Source organism: Lathamus discolor, chromosome 2, assembly GCF_037157495.1.
Source record: "Lathamus discolor isolate bLatDis1 chromosome 2, bLatDis1.hap1, whole genome shotgun sequence".
Taxonomy (NCBI): domain Eukaryota; kingdom Metazoa; phylum Chordata; class Aves; order Psittaciformes; family Psittacidae; genus Lathamus; species Lathamus discolor.
Genome location: NC_088885.1, coordinates 13006674 through 13013385, shown reverse-complemented (window position 1 = coordinate 13013385; position 6712 = coordinate 13006674). Strand labels below are relative to the sequence as shown.

Sequence of the window (6712 nt, the reverse complement as noted above, 5' to 3'; positions counted from 1 at the left end):
CCAGCATATAAAAAGCGCAAATTCTACTTCCAAGTTTGAGACCCCTGGCTGAATTACAGTCTGGGTCACAATTTCTTAATGATACATCAATCTCAGACCCTCACTCGAGTACTCAGCTTGGCGAAGAGGGGCCGGGCCAATTTTTCCTGATAATTTGCCTAATTTCACAAGTGGGACTTGCTGTGAACAGCCTGCCCCATCAAGCATTGCAGATCCTTCAGGACAACAGCAGCCTACCATTCATCTCTTCCAAATAAGACCAGGCTACCACGACTGCTGGAGAAGGCTAACAAGTCACAAAGTTTAGATCAGGGTCTAAAAGCTTGAAATCTTGCAGAGGGAGGGGGGTGAACGCAGGGCTTTTTGCAACCAACATCCTCTCTAGACACAAATATCAGGCCCAAAACAGAGCCTTTTGAAGCAGAGCTTTCAGCTATTCAGCTACGGTTCAGTGGGGTTGGCTGAGGATTATCCCACCTTTTTTCAGAGTCAGGAGCTGTGGAAGGTATGGGCAGTGGTTTTCTGCCTTGGATGAAAAGTGGTGCTGATGACTGTCAGCTCAGAAGCATCCCCAGGTGTTTTGCCTCCCATATAGGAGGGGCTTGGGGAAAGAGAAGAGGGTAAATTTGATTGCTTTAGTTGTTATTCAGAATTAGCTGATAATCAGCAAAGCAGAGAATAGATGACAGGAGAGTAGAAGAGGAAGAAGTCAGTCAAGGAGGAGCAAGCATCCAGTCCTGGGCACATATTCACGGGAAAGAGACACTGAGATATGTATCAGCAGAAGCTCTAGGCAGGTGGATCCAGGAACAGGGTATCTTTTGAATGCCCTCCCACAGAGCAGTGGCAGCAAACTTCTCTAACCAAGTTTTGTAAGACGAGCCTCTTCCAGGAGGCTGAAAGTTAGCTGGGCACCTCAGAGCAGCATTGCTGATCTGGGAGGGGTGAGTTTACACAAGTTAAGAGTAAAGCGAAGAGGCAGCTGTAAAGTCCTACGCCAAGAGAAGAAAATGCCAGCCTCAATACGTTCAGCAGGAGCCCAAAGGGTGCTAAGACTTCAGGCTCTGCAATCTGGGGGTCTCCAGCTCTGTGGCCCTATAATAACTCAATAACTCATGGGCCAGTTCCAGTTCCCCCTTCTGGCAGCAGAAGCAAAGGGAAAGGGGAAAAATACATCCCTGCCAGTTCGGATCTTTCTCGCTCACTCCACGACAGATGGGGAGGCAATTCGCAGCCAGATTCCCCCTCTGGTAGCTCAAGGCAGGCACCACGCTTGCTCAGGGCATTGCAAATTGGAAAGCCAGTCCAGAATAAATAATGGAGCAAGTCACAGAAAAATATTGAGACAGCATGAAAAACCCTGACATTCCCTGTCTCGAAGGGTATGGATTATTTAGAGATACGGAGGTAGGGGATTCCCGTGGGAGCAGGCTCTCTCGCACACCTTCTCTTTCACGCACACGACAAACATTTCTGTGCTACTTCCCTGGCCAGTCCCAGCACACAGGGTGCTCCGAGCTCTGACATGATTTATAAAAGACACAGAAGTTGCCTTATTTTCGGGAATAAACCCAAGTGCTGAGAAAGTTCTGGTGCTTTAAACTCACAGGAATAAAAACCAGTGGGTTTCTTTAACCGTAATCTCCGCTACATAAGGTTTGTCTCCTTTCAACCCCATTCATACAGCAAAACAAAGCTGCTCATTTCTGCCTGCCTTGTTCTCCTCTTAACTGCCTTTACTTCCTTGAGGATAGAAATATGTAAAATCGCAACTGCTCCAGAAAAATTAGGTAAGAAGTTTCTATTCTCCCCTGTCCTCTAGCACAAGAGTAATGAAGCCTTCTGTCAATTTTAGAGTGGGAACCCCATAGCTGGCAGAAGAAAAGCTATTTCATACATTTTCTTTCACAGAGGAACTCTTTGCCATTTAGTGCGTCCCAGAGTAACATTTTAGTGTGATTATTTTTTTTTAAAGCACTGTATGGGTTTGTGGTATCAGAAGTACACTAATTATTTAAGAATATCTGTACTGGTTCAGATTAAACATCAGTCTAACCTAGTGCCCTGCTTCCAACATAAGGGCATAGAAAAAAGTTGCCCAAAGATGTTAGAACAGGGTAAGCAAAATAAATATTTGTTTTACTAATAAAAATGCTGGAAAAGAAACTAAACATCATGCTCCAGGATTTCAGCCAGCCCTGTCAAAGACAGGGATGCGCCTGAATTGGAAAAAGGGGTGGGAGGCATGACAGTGTACTGCAGCATTCGCACACTTTCCTCTGCAACACTGGGCTCACCAGGAATCACTGGGTAGGGTGGACTGGGTAACACTAGGCTGTACCTCTGAACACAGCCTCAACCCCCCAAAATCTCACCAGGATCAGTGGTCCCATCTCTGCAGTCCTACAAAGGGAGAGGGAGGGGTAGCCACTGCTTTGCAGAGCTTAGAGGAGATCTCAAAGCTCCTCTGCATTACAGTAGGAAGATGCTCATTTTAGGACACATCACGGCTGTGCTCCCATCGGGACTGTCTGCATTCTTTCACTTCATAGTTACCTGCACAAAGATTCTTAAAATGTATGGAGATTGCACAGGCACAAACGTGACAGCAGGGGTTTTTTTCTATACTAGCAATTCCCTCTCCCATTTTTACCCCTACTTTACTCTTCTCTTCTCCCCTTTGCCTGTAGGGCTCTCAAATGGCAGCAAATTAAGTGAAATGCCATCAATAAAGATGAATGAAATCCCAGTGAAACACATGGCAGAATCTTTCCTTGCAAAAGCAAATAATACTTGCCTAAATTAAAAAAGTAGCTGCGTGGTTTTGTTTTTCAGATTGTGAATCTAGTTTAACTCAAGCCTATGGTCATATTTTACAGCCCATACCCAAGGTCAAAGCAGGTTTAATCCTGGTACTGAAAACCTACAGCTTTTCATGTACAGTAGCAGAGACGGTGCTGCTTTGGGGTGGATTGTCATAAAAGCAGCTCCTCTTTATAAAATTCCACCGATTTCCCAATTAAAAACAAGAACAAGCAAACAAAAACCCCCACACCAACCCACCCCCCTCTTCCGCAGTCGGGCTGTGGGTCTGACCCAGAGCTGAACCATGGCAGCAGGTTGTGATTTTGCTCTGGAGAGACACAGATCAGCGTGGCGAGCAGCTGGCACCGTGCCACGGCAGAATCTCAAGGGCAGACCTGTCGTGTCTCACTGATACAAATCTAACCGCCGCACACAGGGCTGCCACGCAGAACCGTGATCCCAAGCCCTCTCTGCTGCACAGTCAGACCTGAGCAGGTCGTCTCGCAGAATCCTTGTGTGTTCTGCCAAAAGGATGGCCTATTTTCCTGCTCAGCCTTCCCTTGTACCCCAGAGGATGTGCAAGAACAAGACTGCAAAAGGAAAGCCAAATTCACAGGCAAAAGAGCCTTTCTTTCCCCCCTAATGCATGAAGTGTGGAGTCCCTGTAGCTCGCAACTGGCTTTGAGTTGGCATCACCCACAAAGGTTGTTATAGGGTTGTAAAGAGGTTTCCTCCCTTTTCTCCACCAAGCTACTATTTTTTTCTTGGCTGCTTTCCTTTGTCACTAGCTCCTTAGACTTCCACATTTATCCCTGTAACTGCACTACTTACACTATTTAATTCTAGGACACCACATATGTAGAACATACCATATAGAAACAAGCCGAATCTAGCTGTAGCTGAAATTCTTGACTACTTCAGGAGCTTAACCCCCCCAACCCAACAAAAACAACAATAAAACAAAGAAAGAGAAAAGCAACCTTTATGATTTATCATTTTTCTAGGATATTCAGTGTATCCCCACCCCAGCTTAGTGAACGCTGTACTAATATTCAGGGGGACTGGTGTGCGCGTTGCATTTCTGTAACTATATCCACTCACAAAAGGTTATAAATCCCAAAGTGCTAGGACATTCTGTTTGGAAATGACAATAATCAACTGGAGATCCTTGTACAGATAGAAAATACAGGCTAAATCAGAGATTATAATGTACGTTTTGTACTCCTAAAAGCAGGAACATGAGGGCTTGGTTCTGCTCTTGTTCCATGGGAGTTCATCAGATACCAGATTGGATTCTAAATCACACGGGAAGCTAAACGTAGCCTTATCCACTACGTTATTTATTTACAGCCACATGAGCAGATGCGTAATGCTTAGATGCAACTGAAATGACATTTCTGTTGGGCAGACAGCTTGCAAACAAAGAAACTATGCTGGGATCATCCTCAGAATCCAGGGGGAAGCCCACATGATTACTAGCAGATATTTGCCCTGCACTAGGACAAGTGTACGTGGGAAAGAAAAGCATTGTCCAGACACCAAGAACAGCAGGAGTGTGACTCTTGCTAATTTTAACAATTAAGCAATTGAGATTCCATTCCCAAATTCTGAGGGAGAGTCTGCGTCAGTCGCAATGCAAAATCCTTGCCCTCTGGATTTACAAAGAGAGCTGCTCTTGTGCGTGGCATCTTCGCCTTGGTAACAGACATTACTTTCCTAAAGTAAATCTATTCCCCACAATAGATACGAAAACCATCTTGGTTCACCCTCATCAATGTACATATAGAGGCATGCTTACACCCACCGAGACACAGATTCTGTGTGTCCCCATCAGAAACTGAGGAAATAACTTGACTGAATGTATAGCTTTATTCATTTTGATGCCAAATGGCACAAAGTTCAGGAGTGTGCTAAGACAGGGAGTGAGCAGCCATCAATATGTCCAGTCACTTGTTCCCAAGAGTTTAGCTACTTAGCCTTTCAGCACATGGATTCAAACGAGTCATAACCTTCATGTTTCCTCCTAAATTTCATATATTCTTACTCTTTCTACACAGCCAGTTTTTCACTTATTCAATAAAACAGAAGCTTATCTAAAAGGATAACCCTGCCCCACGCCTCATCTCACATTCTCTTTTTAGGAACCACTTAAGATAACTAAACGTAGATATATGAATGACAAATAGCAACCACAGAAAAACATACCCAACACAGTAAGTGACACAGCATGTGGTTAAATCGCACCAGAAGTATGACCATGGCTTTCCCGGTGGATAGAGTAATTCAGTACAGGGTGCACTGTGGCACCCAGTGGAAACATAGGTAAGAGAATATTTGGCTTCTATGGGGAAGAAGCAGCTTCATGGCCAGAACACTTTCAGATAATTACCTCTCAGAAACAGTATGTTAAATGTGAGCTGGGGTGCCAGTGTGCTTTGCCTGGACAGCAAGAGTGTCCCAACTACAGCTCTGCCTATCCCCATTCTGAACAACGCAGTTGCTTTGCACAGCAGGTCATCTACCCCATAACAGTTACTTCAGCCTTCATGCTGGATTAACAGGCACTTCACAACAGCTGAGCCTGCAAAAGATGCCCTAGAGGAGATATGGTGCTGTACAATACATCCACATCTTACTTAATCATGGGTTCCCTGTACCCTCAGGTACTCACACAGATGTCAGCATGTTCTGTAAGATGGTGACTCTGCCATGAGTAATGGCCTCTACCACAGGCACAGCCTTATGGAAAAGCTCTTCAGTAGTTCATTTAAGCTGTGCCTAGTGGCCTCCACGAGAGACTAACAGTACAACTGCCCGAGCACAATATCTCACTGCTACTGCTGTCATGTTCCCTACATTCTTTTTCCTATCCATGTGTTGGGTATTTGCCCTCCTTCAAATTCAGCACTGTTCTGGGCAAAAATGACACTAACAGTATCAGTATTAATATATTAAACATATGATTAACAGACCAAAGCATAAGAGAAGATACTCTATATAGGACAATGCACATTTCTAGCAATCCCAGACTGCAAGCATACACTCACCGTCATTCTTTGCTTTCTTACAGTCACCAATGAGATGTCTGGGCAGCAACTCCTCCAAAAAGAAAAAGTTATTGCCAAGGAAGGCCCACATGCAGGGAGGAATAACTCTTAGCTCAGATATCCTAGATCAGTGCTATAGCTCGCCCTCCTCTGCTCCTGTCCAGTAGGTGGGAAGGTAGCAATAAACAATACAGAGTCTTTACTTCCTCATTTCACCTATGATTTATCCCAGCTCCTGCATCATGTATAGGTAATCTGCTCTCCAGGTCACTCAATTGCTATGTGACATTTTACTTTGAAATATCTACCTAGGGAATTATTAAATAAACTCAGTCTCAAATGATAATCTAGCATTATTTTTTTTTTTTTAAAGAAAAGAATTCTCAAATTGTTCCTAAATGTATTTAAATCTCACCACCGAACATGATGCTGGTTATTAAAAAGTAATTCTGGAGAAATTAGCTTGCAGCTACAAAATTAATATAATTCATTTATTACTTGCAGCCACAAATCAAAATGCTGTTAACACTGCTGCATGCAATTTAATATGCACAGTAAGTTTCCATATGGCTTCAATTTTAGGTTCCCTGGTCACTCCAGAGGCTCATTTCAGAAAGGTCTGTAGGCATGGGAAGTCAGCTTGTGCTTGCTGGCAGAAAAGTTGTTCTAGATGGCTCCTACATAGCCGCAACAGTCCAAACAGGTCCAAACCCACGAACACCATTTGGGATTATCATATCCTGCGTAAGACTGAGCAATATCTACGTGCTTTCATAGAACTACAGTTATAACCAGTCTTTATGAAGAACACATCCATAGTCAGACTGCTATTACCAGTTCAGCCTCCTGACCATAAAGGC

At 44.0% G+C, this 6712-nt stretch overlaps 1 long non-coding RNA gene across 4 annotated transcripts in view; it reads right to left on the bottom strand.

Moving 5' to 3' along the window:
- The window catches only part of LOC136007688 (uncharacterized), a 49733-nt gene that overhangs the window by 38012 nt on the left and 5009 nt on the right, over positions 1-6712 (bottom strand). The window lies entirely within an intron of this gene.